At 37.3% G+C, this 17,975-nt stretch overlaps 1 protein-coding gene and 1 long non-coding RNA gene across 3 annotated transcripts in view; both read right to left on the bottom strand.

Annotated features, from left to right (window-relative positions):
* DGKI (diacylglycerol kinase iota) overlaps nucleotides 1–17,975 on the bottom strand; it is a 276,299-nt gene that overhangs the window by 221,491 nt on the left and 36,833 nt on the right. The gene's annotated exons all lie outside the window — the stretch shown is intronic.
* On the bottom strand, nucleotides 14,169–17,604 carry LOC148125663 (uncharacterized). The gene is made up of 3 exons (XR_015744011.1): nucleotides 17,456–17,604; nucleotides 16,175–16,336; nucleotides 14,169–15,341 (listed from the first exon to the last, which is right to left on the bottom strand). It is a non-coding gene; the product is annotated as an uncharacterized LOC148125663 (long non-coding RNA).

Below are 17,975 nucleotides of genomic sequence, written 5' to 3'. Positions count from 1 at the left end.
AATGAGGAGCCCAAAGTGGTTCCAAAAAAACCCCTTTTCTTGATGAAAATGTTTTCAGTTACTATCCTTTTTTTGATTTACTTCCATCTGGAATGATTTGGACCATCAACCAGCTAGAATTTGAAAGGTGTGGGGCATCTCTCTCTTGAGGGTAGCGCTCTGTTTTGATGCTGCTTTGCATTCTATCCAGAAATTTTTATAAGCATTTTATCAGTCTGCAATATAATGGTTTGGTAGCTCTAATGAAATACAACTGTAAATATAAGGCAGCAGCGGTATTTTGAAATATCTTCTCACCATCTTTGACTCATCCTTCCATCTGCCCCGTTGATCTGTGTGTGTGTGTTTAATAGGGAATGAGTTTCAAGATCCTTTTACCGCAGTACTTCAAAATAGATTAATAGATAGAGCTTTGGCTACAACTGCTCTCACCACTGAAACTTAGCGTTCTAGGCCAAACCTTCTGTGTTGTTTCTGTGTGTCATATAATATAGGTGGGTGTGTGTATAATTTTGTATTTATTTATTTGTTCTGTCATGGTTATGTAGTGCATATTGGAGGTGGAGACCCTTTGGGAGCTGTTTGCAATGAAATTTCATTTTAATGTATGCCAATTAGTGTTCATTCAAGGTGACAATAAAGTTATTCTGTTCTGTTCTATTCTATTCAGAAACTCAAACTGTCCAAGGAGCTGCTGATACAGTTCTACAGAGGAATTATTGAGTCTGTCATCTGCACCTCTATAACTGTCTGGTTTGGCTCTGCAACCCAACAAGACAGACACAGACTTCAGAGAGTAATTAGGACTGCAGAAAAAACAATTACTACCAACCTGCCTTCCATTGAGGACCTGTATTCTGCATGAGTCAAAAAGAGGGCTGTGAACATATTTACAGACCCTCACATAAACTGTTTCAACTCCTTCCCTCAAAATGACGCTATAGAGCATTGCACACAGAACGACTAGACACCAGGACAGTTTTTCCCCGAAAGCCATCACTCTGCTAAACAAATAATTCTCTCAACATATTTGTAAATATTCAACTATTTACAAAGTCTGCATTACTATTACTATTAATCTTCTCATCACTCCTTATCACCTATCCCCTCCCACTTGTGATTGTATAACTGTCACTTTGTCACTTGTATCCTTGTGATTTACACTGACTGTTTCCTAGTATGATTCAATTGCTTATTGTACCCAATGACTATTATTATGATTCTTGACGAATGTATCTTTTCTTTTATGTACACTGAGAGCATATGCACCAAGAAAAATTCCTTGTGTGTCCAATCACAATTGGCCAATAAAGAATTCTATTCTGTTCTCTTCCCAACAGTCCTTTCTCCATGCAGCAGAAAGCTGAGGTCTGTCAGGAAGGAAAGAGCCCTTTTTCTGTATAAAATTATACAAATACAGAGAAAGTCTCCTTCCCTGTGCATAAGAGATTCTCCCTGTAATCTGAGTTAGGAATGAGCACTCCTGTCTTATTTCTAAAGGGGTGAATGAATAAAATGTTAAGAGGTCCCCTCCTCACCCAATCTGTCTCTTTGCAGGCTGGATATAGAGGCTGTGTTAGCTACATCCAGCCCCAGGCAAGATATTTACCATCCTGCTTAATGCCAGTATTTTCCTCTTCACTGATTTTTATAAGCACTGTGGCCGTTGAGATGCTTTGGGTTTTTCTATGTGCTCAATTGTTCAGCAAACCTTTAAATTACATCTGAACTTACTTAACCGGGGCTTCGCATTAGCAGCTAAGTCCACCGTTGGGAAAATATGTCTAATCTTTTTAAAGATGCATCATTGTCAATTTTACTTGGGCTCCTTTATGCTCCATTCCTGTTTAGAATTTCATTTTTTTCCATCTCAAAGGATGGAAAAGTACTTTGAATTTTTAAAATGCCAACAGCAATTTGTGAAATAAATGGGGCTATAAAAAAAAATAGAAAGAGAAAAGTTGTGGCATTTTAAGAAATCTGGACGAAGGCTCTCTCTCACATAGAGAAACAGCTAAAATCACTCAAGTGATGCCCAGTGGGGAAACATGACTCATCCATATTTTGATTTTAGGTGCCTAGTAACATCACAGCTCATAATCAATATTGACACCTAAACCCACACTTTCCAGTTGTCATCTGGCAGTAAAAGCATATTTTAATGTAAACATTTATAGTCTACCTTCCATATGACAGAACCCAAGCCTATAAAATCAACCCAACAGTCACCAACAAACCAATACAAACCAATATAATATATCATTTAAAATATATCATTTAAAAGCAGACCACAAAAAAACATAAGGGGACAGACAAAGAGAACAAGGTAATGTTGGAAGTTATAATCCACCCCTCTCCGAGAAAAATGAAATATTTTGGGATATACTATAAAGACAGAATATTTCCCTAAAAGAGATGTAGAAACTCAGAGAGGCAGAAACTCAGCCCCTCCCCACCTTTGCTAATGAGCCATTAAGCCTTTAATCTACTCTACATAACAAAGATCTACCTCCTTCAGGCAGACCCATAATAGGAATCCCAAAGCCTTTTCATCATCCAACAAACTCAACCAAGCCTGGGACTCAGGACAGCCTTCAGAGTTGCCCCTGCGTGGCCCCCATGGGACAACCAATTCTGACAACCAATCAGAATACAAGCTCAAATTCAAATTCCAACAGAGGGCATAAAACCCAGGGACTCTCAGCATCTCTTCCCTTTTCGTCCAGGAGCTCCAAGGCATGTGGTCTTGTCTACTATTAAAAACAATTTTCCAAGCAGTCACCATGTTTCCAGTGTCTTTCTTCCCACTTGGAACTGAAACCAGATGGACATTTCTTCCAACAGTAATAAGCATAACATAAAGAGAATAAGTAGGCACTTAGCTCAAGAGTTTCTGCAAAGAGAAAGCACTGGATCTGGTAGCTTAATCCAATATGGTTTATTTGATGTCCCTTGGAATTTTTATTAAGAAAGGTAAGAGATATTTGAATTTGGGGTCATTCATGTATGGTCTGCAGCAATTCCCTGATTAACATCTGAGATTTTTTGTTTGAAGCTAGACTTTGTCTTGCTGCAGATTTGAAAGATACATTCAATTATCAATCTACTGTCACATTTTGGAAAGAAATTTAACTCGCTCCAGTAATATGTATTGCCCTTCTACTTCTTTCCTCAGGGGTAGAAATTTACTGTGAGGCAATCAAGCAGCAGAGATACCCATAAACACAGATGTTTCATTACTTTTAACCGGCACCATGATGATGTGAGTTTTCAGTTTATAAATTGTCTCTTGCCCGGCCTGCTGTTTTGTCCTTGGTAATTCCTTCCAATCAAATGTTGCTATATGTCATCAGTCTCCCAAAAAATAACAGAGAATGCTATTAGTGGTTATTATTCTATTCCAGTTACAGGAAAACAATAGCTATATGTCGAATGGAACAAATCTAGCAAAGGAAGAAAAAAAAAAGGATACAGATCCACCAATAAGAGAAAATTAATTTCAGAGTTAAAAGTCTGTAGAGAACAGTCATCATTAATTTCAGAGTTATTAATTATAATACATTTCAAAATGAAACAAAACCCTAATTTTAGGTCACTTTTGTACCATACTCATCACATCTGTTGTCTGGCTTGTGAGTTCACCAAATCTACATATATAAAAAACATATTTAAAAGCACCCTACCTCCTTTTGTTCCAGGTTTGTTTATCTTTCCATTGATCCAGCATGCCTGCAATTTTGGCAGTCCCTAAAAAGGGCCGTCCATTTCCTTCCCTTCCTTTCCGTGGCATTTTGTCCTTCACCACACTTATGAATTGTCAGTGTGCTAAGAAAGAAGCACTTCAGTGTAGTCTAAGACTCTAAGTGGTACTTAGATTTAGAAGAAGTGGGGAAAAGGTTCTCGGAAAGAAGATTCACGTGGAAAGGAATTTAAGAAGAACAAAAAAAAAAAAGCTCTTTCCTAGAATTTAAATATAGATCAAAAATGAGTAGAAATCTCCCTTTAAGAGGACAGTAATTTCCTAAACATCAGGAGTTCTTGTTTTTTTTTTCCATTACCACCATTCTTTAAGTCTGCCAAAGCAGAAGAAAACATACCTGCATTTCTAACATTTATTCTATTAATACTTTCATTTTTTAGATTCACAAAGGCAATAGTAACAGCAAAAGTTAAGGTCCAGTAGGCCTGAGTTTTTTTGAGAAACCAAGACATCTTGGAGATAGGTCAGAAGTTGCCTCAGGTCTGCTCAATGTTGATCATTTCAAAATGAAGATCATGAAGACCATGACCAAATCTCACAAATTTTTGTTTAACCTTATCTATTTTCTTCAAGAGTAAGGTATACTGAGAATAGAATAACACAGTTGGAAGGAACCTTGGAGGTCATCTAGTCCAACCCAATGCTCAGAAAAAAGAGTCTGTACCATTTCAACAAATGGTTCTCCAATCTCTTCTTGAAAGCCTTCTTGAAAGATATATATATCATTTACTATAATCACTTTAGGTAACATATCCCTGCAAAACAGCTAAAGGCAAGATGATCCCAACCCAATGTAATTGTTCTCAGGTCCTCTGGCTTAAAGAAAATCCAAATAGCTCAAGCAAAATAAAATTCAGTTTCCCAAAATTCACAAATAAAACATGTCGGGGTTCCAAAGATGTGACATGAAACATAAAACATTTGGCCTACCATCTCGCTATAATACTATCAGAATGCATATTTTCCTGCCACTAATTCAGGACTTGGCTTAGAAAGAGGCAAACACCAGTTGAAATTAGGGGAAGGGATTACATGGATAATAGAGAGTGGTCTTATTTCTTTTCAGACTGGCTACATTAACCAGGCAAGCCTTTTTTGAGAACATTCATGATACAACTTCCAAAATATGCTCACCAGCCAGGAAATATGTTTATTCTCCCATATTCTAATTTTGACCTGGTACTTTATGCACAGTTTTGGTAAATTATCAAAATGTTTCGGTTGGAGAGAATAGACTTGAATTTAAACTTCTTTTGTCTTATATTTTCATACTATTTTACCTATGTTTTTAAAAATTGTCTTGAGCCTACTGTAGAAACCCAGGTAATCTAAATGTCTTTATTGTTTAATAGGCAAGCAAAGAAACTATAAAGATTTAACCATTAAAGTACCTTGGTTATTTATATAGACATTATGATTACCAAATGGTTTATGCCTTGGATTTCTTGAAAGGATAAGATTCACTTTCTGGTTTACTTTTCTTGTTTATAATTATTCCTTATTGTACTATGTGGGTGGAATTCAATACTACATTTCTGGTGAGGAAAATTCATTCATAACTAAAATCTTTTTTTTTTCTTTGCAATCCCATATTTTTCTACAAAGAGATGGGAAGTCCTCACAAGAATATGATCCCAAATATTTCCCTAGATACCACCACCACCCCAGACTCATTCCCATCAACCAATATATTATAGGGCTATTACATTTCTATTACTATATCTGGCTAACTCTTAGAGGGCAGCAAAGCGATAACAGAACATCAATTGCTTCTGCCATTCAAACTGATCATTCAAGTGTTTGCAGGTAGTCCTTCATATTGCAAAGCAAAGAACCTTAGTTCCATCACTTTCTCTAATTCCCAAGGGCTGGTAGAGAAACTAGATGACATTCTTAGAGTTGTGTTATGATTGGCCATTTCAGCACAGCAATCATTTTGTGAACAGATAAGTCTTGCATGGAAACCATTTTGTAAATGAAACCACCATATACTTTGCTTATTTCTCAGGCCAGAAAGGTTGTCTAGAGGAAATACTGGGGTGGGAAAAGGAGGAAAGCATTGTAGCTGTAGGCAGAGGACAGAAATTAAAGTCCTCCTGTACAAGGAGTCATCCGTTTGTAACAATAGCTATCGACTGTCCCTAGGCACATAATTCCACCACATTACTTTTTGGAGTGTTTTTCAAATACAAGATACTATAGCAATGTTGTTATTGCTATAGTACCTTGTATTTGAAAATCATTCTAAAAGATCTTAAAGAACACAGAAGCCAAAAAAAGAAGTCACCTTCCCACAAAAACAGTGGACGTTCAAGACTAAATGTTGTGCAGTCACTCCCTGAACTTCCATGATAGCACTTAGCAATAGCAGTTAGACTTATATACTGCTTCCTGCTGTTTTCACAGCCCTCCCTAAGCGGTTTACAGAGTCGGCCTATTGTCCCCAACATTTTGGGTCCTCATTTTACCCACCTTGGAAGGGTGAAAGGCTGAGTCAACCTTGAGCCTGGTGAGATTTGATCTGCCAAATTGCAGGTAGCCAGCAGGCAGCAGAAGTAGCCTGCAGTACTGCATTCTAACCACTGTGCAACCGCAGCCCTCCCACGACAAACTAAGAAACAAAGCTTGATTGAATTGGCTGCACCTGACTGATATTTTTCATTTCACACTATGAGTGAAACCATCAAGCACATTTCAGGATGGAGTTATTATCACCTTCAGGGGTTAAGCTGACCTTAAGCTATTTCTTTCACTTTGAGTGAGTGTTTCATCTGCTGGTAGCACTGGTCAAGTGTGCTTCTTGTATTATTGTACACTGACTTAATCCTTATTACCCAATAAATAAATTATGTCTCCTTCAAACATTTAAAAATCTTAGGGCAATTCCAAACCTTGTCAGAAAAGAGAGACTTATCAGCAATCTTTCCATTCAGCATTTCTTGTGCCCAGAAACGTATCAGGAACTGAAAGCTGACTCAGCTGCTAATACTAAATAGTTTGTGACTCATTTTTAATGCTTTGATTTCAAGAGTTCATTCTGTCCATAACTCACTCTGATTTCCAATATAAACAAAAGGAGTCCCAGGATAAATACAGCAATTTTAAAAGCAAGTTTTTCAAATGTGACTCTGAATCACTGAGTAGTAAATCTCGAAGGTAAATTTTTATTTTGAAAAGAAAGACATACTGAAGAAATTTGAAACAGAAAGGGTATTCATTACGTGGCACATTTTATTTCTGAACCCTCATTGAAGGTACCATCAATATATTTCTGAAATTAAAATCATGATTTTACTTACTTGACAGTTACATTTCTATCTTAGACATCCAACACATAAAGTCTTTCCTTGGTTTACAAAGACAGCAATATGCTGTTTTGATTCTCCTTGCCTTTGTGTCTGGCTAACATTGGTGATGATGAGTATTACATTTTGAGGAGATGAATTAGCTGATATTGGAATATAACACCCAGCTTCATATAAATAGAGGAGAGGAGAACAGAACAGAACAATAGAGTTATAAGAGACATTGGAGGTCTTCTAGTCCAACCCGCTGCTTAGGCAGGAAACCCTACACCACTTCAGATAAATGGTTATCCAACATCTTCTTTAAAACTCCCAATGTTGGAGCATTCACAACTTCTGGAGGCAAGTTGTTCCACTGATTAATTGTTCTAACTGTCAGGAAATTTCTCCTTAGTTCTAGGTTGCTTCTCTCCTTGATTAGTATCCATCTATTGCTTCTTGATTCCCTCTCAAAGAAGAGGGAATCAAGCTATTTGGAGAATAGCTTGACTCCCTCTTCTTTGTGGCAGCCCCTGAGATATTGGAAGACTGCTATCATGTCTCCCCTGTTCCTTCTTTTCATTAAATTAGATATACCCAATTCCAGCAACCATTCTTTATGTTTTAGCCTCCAGTCCCCTACTCATCTTTGTTGCTCTTCTCTGCACACTTTCTAGAGCAGGGGTGTCAAACTCGCGGGCTGGATGCATCATGTGCTGGTCCTGCCCCTGCTTGGTTTAGTGAGAGAAAAAAGTTGCAATTGCAATAGGTTACATGATGCTGCCGTGATGACATGAGTTTGACACCCTTGTTCTAGAGCATGAACATCTAAATTACAGGTACCCTCACTGAAAATCTGACAATGACATAGAAAATAAAGTCTAATACTTTAGCTTTGTATCAGCTGAAGTAAGAAAAACAGGTTTTATGAAAATTTAAGGATTAACATAAAGCAGATTGAAATATGAACAAGAAACAAGATAATTTCACCCTCATTGTCATTACAATGACAATAACTCAAGAGCCATGGGGAGATAACATACAATACTAGGTTAGAATAAAGTTTCAAAGACTCATAGTTAGAAAGAACCATGAGGACATTAAGCTCAACAATCCTGTGGGCATAGGAATTCAAATTCAGTTTGTGAGGGTTGCTTCTCTAGCCTTTTTTAAATACTTCTAGCAAAGAGGAGTCCTCATTTCTCTGGGTAATTAGTTCCACTGACAAACTACCCTTCCTATAACTTAAATTCATTATTTCAGATTTTGCATACTCTGGGATGAAAGAAAATATATCTTGACCTTCTTCTACATGACATCTTTTCAGCTATTTTAAGAGAGCTATCATATCCATTCAAGAGTGACTTGTCTCAAGGGACAGTCATGTGCCAAAGTGAGAGGAGCCCCAGAAGTTTGCTAGATGGCTTTGGGCCAGCCTAACCTACTTTACAAAATTGTTGGTATGGAAAAAAAATATAGGGGGTTACCACCTATAAAAGGTTGATGTAAATTTAGTCAATAAATATCCTCTCTCCATCTTCTCTTTTCAATTCTAAACATAGACAGTTCCTCCAATTTGTCTTCAGAGAACATAGTGTCTAGTTTTTTGTCTGAATTCTACTTAAAGTACAGTGGTCAGAAGTAGACACTATACTCAAAATCTGGTCTAGCCAACAAAGAATATGGCTAATTATTAGTTACTCTGATTTAGATATTATACTTTTATAGATGTAGTGTAAAATTGTATTGACCTTTTTTTGCAACCTAATCAAATCTTTCTGTTATCTATGTCATGATTGCAAGCCAAGCCAGTAAGAGGCCACACTATGAGCAGAACAGGTTTCTTTACTGGAGTCTCAGCTCAGCACATGGTGAACAATACAAGTAAAAGGGTTTCTAGCCAGCATTACTGGCTTCTGCTAGCCAGCTGGCTATACGGACTCGGCATGCCCTCCTGTTCCTGGTTGCTCCCTGGCTGGATCCAGCAAGTACTCTTCGGGCCTGGATAGCTTCTGAACCAACCACAGTTGGCTTGCCTTCCTGGCTCCTCCTTCTTCCGGACCTCTCCCAGCATCGACCTGTGCACCCCAGGTACCCCCTTCCCCTCCGTGTGTGTAATAACTCCAAAATGGTACATTGTGGCAAATTCAAACAGCGCGCTCTATTAGTTATCAGGCCATCTATCAGTTATCAGGCCACATATCCCCATTTTTACTTAGAAAATGGAAGAACTTGCACACAAATAAAATGGATGTTAGGGAATGTATCCATCATCATTATGAATTCAACTGGCAATAGATGTAACAGGAGCTGAAGTCATGGTTCACTAAAGACTGATCCTCCACTAAGTCAGCTTGTCTAATAGGAGGAAACTGACTACAGTGACCACATCTCCCAGTGACTCTAGTAGTTGGTTCCAAGATTGTCCTTCTTTTGAGTAGAAGTAAATCCTTCTTCTTTGCGAATCACCAACAAAGAACATTGCCAGCTATCTGTGTTTAGAAGATGTCAAATGGTGAATCCTTTTTTATTTTCTGGCTTATGTGCCATAATAAGCAGCAGACCAAAACCAAATTTAACTCATGTTCTCCAGGAGTTCCTCCCAATATAGCACTTTCCAGTTCCATTGATACATTGCCAAGCCTGTTTTATTTGGAGTTTATCTTTCTGTTTCTTGGATGCAGACAAACAAAGCATAACATTGTCTCTTCTTCCTGGCTTTTCAGTAAAATAATGCTGCATAAAAATCAGAGAGGCTGCCCTGATAAGAAACACAGTACATAATATAGTTTAATTCATTAAATTATGTGTTTTCTTCAGCCAAGATCACTATTGAGAATAATTGCATGTTATGGGGAATATTTCCACAATCAAAACTCAGTTTTGCACTGACTAGAAAAATATGACTAAAGAGAGGCCCCCATCACCAGAATAACTAGTGGGGGTTCCCCTACTTAGGTCTATCTGGCCTTTCTTTTATCAACTCCCTAGGTGTTTAATCTTCCCATCTCCAAGAAAATGAAAAATAATAATAGCTAATCCTCAGCATGAAGGTAACTACAGGAAAGAAGTGAATTTAGATATCTGGTCATGAAATGGGAATACAGTAGAGCCCCTGGTCATGAATGCTTCTGACCATGACCAAATCGGGTTCTGACCAAGAAATTCACAAAAGTTTTAAATCTGGTCATGAACACATACGTGGCCCCTGACCCAGAAATTCTTGAAGATGAAACATTAGAAAATGAAGAAATAACCAAAGTTGTGGAACTAATTATGGTCGTGACCAGAGGTTCTACTGTATATGCTTTGGCCAATCAAACCTTATTTTTCAAAGAAGAACAGAAACCTGCTCACTTCTATTTAACTTGTATTTTTTCCCCACACAAACCTAGCTATATCCCTTCACCACTGTTTAAATAGTACACATCATTTGTCAAAATAGGTATTGTTTGAAACAAAAACATAATTCTGGGCAAGACATTCACTTTTATCACAGACATTTTCCCCAACAGTGAAAATTGTAGTTTCTCCCATCTTAACATGTCTTTTTTTAACTTCATTCCATGTCTTGGCATAATTACTTTAAAATAAGATGCAATTCCCATTTGTCATAGTGATACCCAGGTACTTTACTTTCTTCCCACTTAAAAATCTTATTCATCAATTCTGTTTGATCCTCTATTTTCATGTTTTTAATATTTTTGACTTCTGTTTATTGATCTTAAACCTGCTAAGGGTAGCAAATTATTTTAGTTTTCCCACTAATGCTTCAATTTCCTTTAAGGGATCTTTAAAAACCAACACTAAATCATCTGCAAAAGTCCTTAACTTATAAGGTTTTTTTTTTAAATGCCATAGAGTTACAGGCTAGATTGTGAAAAACTCAATGGCAACCATGTCAGACATGTTGCCAAAATTGTAGAGTTATATTCCTATAGATGTCCTTAAACTGATTGTTGAAAGATCAATTTGAGGACATCTTTACCTTGATTTCTACTATGGATTAATACTGTTGTTGAGCATTACGGGGAATTACACTGGCAAATCCCAACCGCTTTTTAAAAAGTAGGCAGGTTAGACTGGAACAACGGGCATTGCCTAGGTGCAGGAGGTATAAAGCCAAGTTTTTCAAACTTGGCAACTTTAAGAAGTGTGGATTTCAATTGGCTTGGAAAATTCTCGAAGCTAAACTCCACACATCTTAAGATTGCCAAGTTTGAAAAACATTGTACAAAGCGATGGGCCCGAAGAACAGAGGAAAGATCCATTACCATGACAATGATGAAATAAAGCAAGCTTGAATCAAAGCCAAGAAAGTCATTTATGAAAAGGTCTCAGACAGGGCTTCCATTACATCTATGAAAATAAGAGACGGAATAATGAGCCATGGTGGTGCAGTGGTTAGAATGCAGCACAGCAGGCTAACTCATTGCTCACTCCAGGAGTTAGATTCTGAGTGGCTAAGGTTGATTCTTCTGCTGACTGCCGGCTGACTGCAATTTGGCAGTTCAAATTTCACCAGGCTAATGCCTTCCATGCTTCTGATGTCAGTAAAATGAGGACCCAGATTATTGGGGGAAATATGCTGACTCTGTAAACTGCTGGAGAGGGCTGTAAAGCTCTGTGAAGCAGTATATACGCCTAAATGCTTATTCTATTGTTATAATACAAGTAGATTTAGGTCTACATAGTATCCGTTTCTCAATTTAATCTATTTTATAGCCTGCCACTGGGTAGGGATAGTCTAGCAACTATTTGAGGATGCATTTTCATGGACAAAACAAGAAAAAAGTATTGTGTATCAAAATTAAATGCTAAGAGCAGGAGTGGGCTTCAAAAATTTTAGTAAAGGGTTCTCTGCCTGGTTGCTGGGTGGGCGTGGCTATGGTGGGCGTGGCCTAGTTGGCCTCCTGCACCACAGCAGGGGGGCCTTTTGCCCTCCCCAGGTTCTGGGGGTTTTCTTTTTTCTTTGAGCCTAAATAAGAGTTGAATGGATGTAATTAAAAGATATAAAGGTGTCATACTCCAATTAGTAACTACAGGAGAAAATCTGTTTAATGAGAAAAGATAATATGAAATTGAAACAGAACAGACAAAAGTATAAATATAATTATTTGAATTGAGATGAGATAATCAAAATAAAATTGAGAAAATTAAAAGAGGGTAAAAACTATATAGAAAATGTAGAATAGTATAAGATATGGAATAGAACACAAAAAGGAGCGTGAAATTGAGTTTTGTGTCTGTATAAAGAAGTTCAACCCGGGACCATGCTATTTTCAAAAAAGATGTTTTACTTGTATTTTGTATGTGTGAAAACCCAAATAAAACTTTATTTTTTATTTAAAAAAGTACATCTTTCTTCCCATGTACTGAATGCAAAGACCTGTGGGGTTTTTTTTTTGTTCAGACTACTTGCCTGTGATTTGCCAAAACCGTATAACTTTTGGACTTTTGGATTTTTCTTTGAAGACATTTTACTTCTTTAATGAGAAGCGAAACATCTTCAAAGAAAAACCAGAAAGTCCAGCTGCCTCTTGAAAAAGCACCTTTGAGACAACCATGTCTTGGGTGACTGAGAATCTCCATAGCCAAAATCATACACAGCTGCACCAATTTCAATATGATTCTTTCTGGTATAGTGTCAAACAGAACTTTACAATAGTCACATTTCTTTTCAACCTGGCCCAACCTGGGCAGTTCAGTATAATGTAACAATTCCATCCGGCTGTAAATGAAAAACAGTTTCCCCCTGTTTCTTCCCATAGGTAGGGAGTTATCTGGGTCAGTGGTGGGATTCAAAAAATTTTACTACCAGTTCTGTGGAAGTGGCTTGGTGGGTGTGGTGCGGGAAGGATACTGCAAAATCCCCATTCCCTCCCCACTCTAGGGGAAGGATACTGTAAAATCTCCATTCCCTCCCCACTCCTGGGGTAAGGTTACTACAAAATACCATTCCCTCCCCACCCCACTAACCTGATTTACAGCTCTGTTCTCCTGTGCAGGGCAACAAAAGAAGACCCAGCCAATCAGCTGGGATTCGGGAGGCAGAGAAGAGATAGGGGTGGGGCCAGTCAGAGGTGGTATTTGCCAGTTCTCCAAACTACTCAAAATTTCCACTACCGGTTCTCCAAAACTGCTCAGAACCTGCTGAATACTACCTCTGATCTTGGTAACAATGAAATTGAAACTATCTTGATAGTTGATCAGCAGTAGGACATGGTTGCAAATCAATATGGAATCAGGCTATGACCTGTTTTTTGTCAGCCCAAACTACAGAACATACTTTCTGAAAATCAAATTCTGGTTGAATATTACGTCCAACTCCTAATTTAAGAGCACTTTAACAATGGAACCAATCATTCTAAGGAGAAGGTAAGCTTCTCTTAACTGGATAGTTTCAAGCAGAGTATGGACACCCATTTGTCAGGATTTAAATGTGGTTTTTTAAAAAAAAAATCACTCCCAAGACTCTAAATAATTTTGTAAATGAAATTTTCCTGCACTCTATAATTGAGGGATGTAGAAAGGAAGGAACAGCAGCAACTATCAGAAAAATAAATTTGCTCACTCACAATTTAACCCAAGGATTTTCTTTTCCTCTGTTTAATTGTGTCCAATTCTTGGGAACAAACTGGGCAAGTCTCTGCAGTTTTCCTGACAAGGTTTTTAGAAGTGGTTTGCTATTGCCTCCTTCCTAGGGTTAAAGGAAAGTGACTGGCCCAAGTCACCCAGTTGACTTTACAGCTAAGGCAGGATGTTCTGGTTTCTAGCCTGATGCCACTACACCAAACTGTCACTCAACATAAATTATTTACTTCTAAACATGAGAAATGGGGATGGATTTCAACAAAATTGTTTTGCTCTTTCATAAGAGACCCCCATTTCATTTGCTAGGTAGGTCTGCCAAAGAAAGAACAGCAAGATTTGCAGATTCATTCATGAAAAGGGTTGCATCAATTACACATGCAATTTTCCCCCTATAAATAGATTTACTTTGTTGAAACAGCTCTGCTAATGATTCGTAGAAAACTCTTAAGTAATTAAGTAATTTATTTTAGAAGCAGTGCATATCTTCTGCATCACCTTTAAACCACTTTTTAGTATTGGAAACAACTTTAGCTCGATTCATTTATTTATTTGTTTGTGCAAATGGAAGAAAGGTCATCTTTTTCCAAGCACTTGTTTCCTTGCTTCAACTCTCTGATAAGTGTATCTTCATGATAGCAATATTGTTTCCACAGTAACCAACTGTGATGACATAAATAGGATTATAAATCAGAGGTGGAAGTCAAAAGAAAATTAGCTTCTGGTTATTCTCTTTTTTTCTTTAAATACAGTGCAGCTGTCGCAATTCATCAACAACTAGGCCATCAAAATAATCTCTGTCTCAGCCAGTGGTCAATATGCCTATGAATAATTTGTAATGAAAAATACAGAAAATCAGCATGTGACCCAAGTTGATAATGTAAAGCTACATTATATCATCACGACTTAATTTCTGCAAGCAAAGATTTCTACCCCAGGTCAGTTGATGCCTGATGTGAATTTCTAAATTACAGAATAGTGAGGGATTCCACGGTACTAGCTAAGGATGTGGCTTCTAATTTTTAAGAATGGATAATTACAATATCTGGTAATAACAATGCACATCAGAATATGACTTGGTTCAACTGAACATAATGTTTATAATATGTCACTGTCCAGACAAGGTTACTAACCTACTAACCATAGCCAGTCTGTTAATCGATTACTGTAATGTGTCACCAGCTATCAGGACTAAGTTGTAGGTGACTTTAGAGATAAGCCAAAGGGCCAGAGTTATAATTGCTGACAACTAGTGGGCAAAAGGATATCAGAGCAAGGAAAGCCTTGTTGCTTAGTTAAAGTATTGATTTAAATAAGCCTGTACAGTTCTTTCTGTCCAGAAATCAAAATTTGTTGTTCTTTATTAAATTCATACATGGCCCAATTCCCAGCAACTCTAAATAATTTACAGATGATTTAAAAGATAAAAATAAGACAATTAAGAACAACAAAAACAAAAAAGGTAGAGATGGCAGAATAATAAACTTGATTAAAAGGAGGCTTCAGACATCTTCACCAAAAGCCTATATGAAATACCAGCAGGATCAGAGGTGGTATTCAGCAGGTTATGACCAGTTCTGGAGAACCGGTAGCGGAAATTTTGAGTAGTTCAGAGAACTGACAAATACCACCTCTGACTGGCCTCACCTCCATCTATTCTCGGCCTCCCAAGTCCCAGCTGATTGGCTGGGTCTTCTTTTGTTGCCCTGCAAAGGAGAACGGAGATGAAAATCGGGTTAGTGGGTTGGGGAGGGAATGGGGATTTTGTAGTAACCTTCCCCTGCCACACCCACCAAGCCACAGCCACAGAATTGGTAGTAAAAAAAAATTGAATCCCACCACTGAGTAGGATGGGGACCATCTGGATCTCAGGGGAAGCTAAACTGAAGGAACATGGAGCACACCAACTCTGCCAGTTCAATTTGGCTAGCAGATAATATGGGCAATAAGAGGTCAAAAAGTCTATATGGTAAGAGGATTCAAATTGCAGATATGATTTCTTGCTTTTGGAACCAGCAGTGTACATCACTAAAATTCTAGTTCTGGCAACCGTTGACACTTGATGCCCTCCCATCTTCTTAATGTTGAAAATGTCCACATTGGACATAGTGTTCCTCAAGCAGAATTCATGGCATAATAGATTCAGTGAACTATTTAACACATGCATCAAGCTAATCATGCATGCAAAGCAAAGCCTGACCCATCACAGTACTTTCCAGAAGTGTTGGAGTTCAGCTTCCATAAGCTAGACATTGGCCATATTATTGAGTTCTGGAGGAAACTATATGGAAAAGACCGTCCCATTTTTTTTTAAATGGCCACTTTCTATAGAGAATAAACTAATTCCAACTCAACCCCTTTAAATTATTCTTCTCTAATTTTGGTGTCTGCTGTATTGTGGGCTTCAGTTCCCCAAATTGCTAGCAATAACAAAAGCACTTAGACTTATATACCTCTTTGTAGTGCTTTACAGCCCTCTCTAAGTGGTTTACAGAGTCAGCATATTGCCCCCAACAATCTGGGTCCTCATTTTACCCACCTTGGAAGGATGGAAGGCTGATTCAACCTTGAGCCTGGTGAGATTCGATCTGCCAAATTGTAGGCAGCTGGCTGCAGAAGTAGCTTGCAATACTGCACTCTAACCACTGTGCCACTGAACAAACATGTTAGCTGGCAAATTATGGGATTAAAATCCAAATATCTAAAAGTCAGTGAAAATGGAGAAGGTTGCTATGAGCAGTCCTTTTCTATAGACTTTTTACTGAAATCTACAAGAGAAAATAGTTGGACTAAGAGTCTATTCAGAAAAGCACATAGTAAAATTGGACAGATATATAATTTTCACTAGCCTGCTATATACAATATAAGACTACAATAGATTTATTATTCAATCAATAGGGCATCTCAAAGCTTTGATGTTCTTTACAGCTAGTGATGTAAAACTTCAAATCAATGAAACCAAACTTCTTGTAAAGAAAAACAGATTTAAAAATATACATGTTAATACTGCATTGGTTCCACCAACTTGTTCCTCAGTGAATCTTAAGGCACTATGTGTGACAAATCTTCCACTTCATGGGGTAAATGATAAATTGCTTTAAGTAGTCATTTTAATTGGCCAATTAAATCTAGTCAACATTTCATAAGGTTTCTTCAAACTGAAACTTGGGAATGTATGACCACAGGTGTACACAGGTGTACACACACACATGCACAAACACACACACATATACATATTATACATATTATAATCTTCAGGCATCACTTTTCTAAAATATGTTTTGAAATATATATGCAAAAAATGTACCATGCAGAGGAAACAAGGATTAAAAATATAAATATATCTGTCAAATATATAGGGGAAAAATAGCAAAATCAAGAAATTCTCTTATTTGATTAAAATGGCCTTTTACTCTTATTTTGATACATTTCTGTTTGACCTGAAGTGTCATAAATTTTGGATACTGATATTAAATGCCTGCATTTTAAATTCAACAGTGTTGTGCAATTAATTTTACATATATCTTTTTCCAACAGACATTTTCTTGGTTGCATTTAAAGTGACATATAATACTGCAGTTACAGCTATTATAACATTTTATTATCAGGGATCTCTTTTAAACTCTTATATTTTGTCACCATAATGCAAATTTAGGCTGAGTTACTCAACACAAAGGAAAAGAACGGGAGATCAAGGATCCACTTTCATAAAGTAAGAATTTGTGAAACATAACAGTGTTCCTTTCATCACAGCAACAGCGACTTTGAACCTATTGATTGACAAAGTTGATCCTGCTATATAACAGGTAAAGCAACCTACCTCTGAAGGGTCATGGGAGATGGCAACAAGACTTGGTATCTGAATTGTGAAATAAATCTGGGTAAAATATCAGGTAGCACTTTATTAATCCTGCATTTCAGGAAACAAAATCTTTCCACCACAAAACAGAATTGTGAGTATGTCACAACAGAGGGGAAAGAGTTATTGCTATTTCATAACACCCAATATTTACATTCACTTATAAATTAAACAGAGGGAACCGGTTTTATTTCTTTGCTTTTAGGAAGAGTACCTCATTTTTATCTTGGCTAATCAGTGAATCAATGATTGTGTATAGTTGCACTACATTGAAGACTGCAATTTAGGTAGCCAGACTTTTTTTTTTTTTTTTGCAGATATATATTAAGTTTAAAGATCCTTTTACTTTTTAAGGAAAGATGGGCATCCTTGTGTTCACACTTACACACATGCCCATACAGAAACAGCTCATAGTTCACTGCTCTAGTAATTCAGACTAAAAGTAAACAATCAGGAACATAACAGCAGTCAATCTGACTTC

Source organism: Pseudonaja textilis, chromosome 5 (genome assembly GCF_049901715.1).
Source record: "Pseudonaja textilis isolate UNSWEBS1 chromosome 5, rPseTex1.2, whole genome shotgun sequence".
NCBI lineage: Eukaryota > Metazoa > Chordata > Lepidosauria > Squamata > Elapidae > Pseudonaja > Pseudonaja textilis.
The sequence above is the reverse complement of the archived record's forward strand: the minus strand, read 5'-3'. Positions and strand labels throughout refer to the sequence as shown.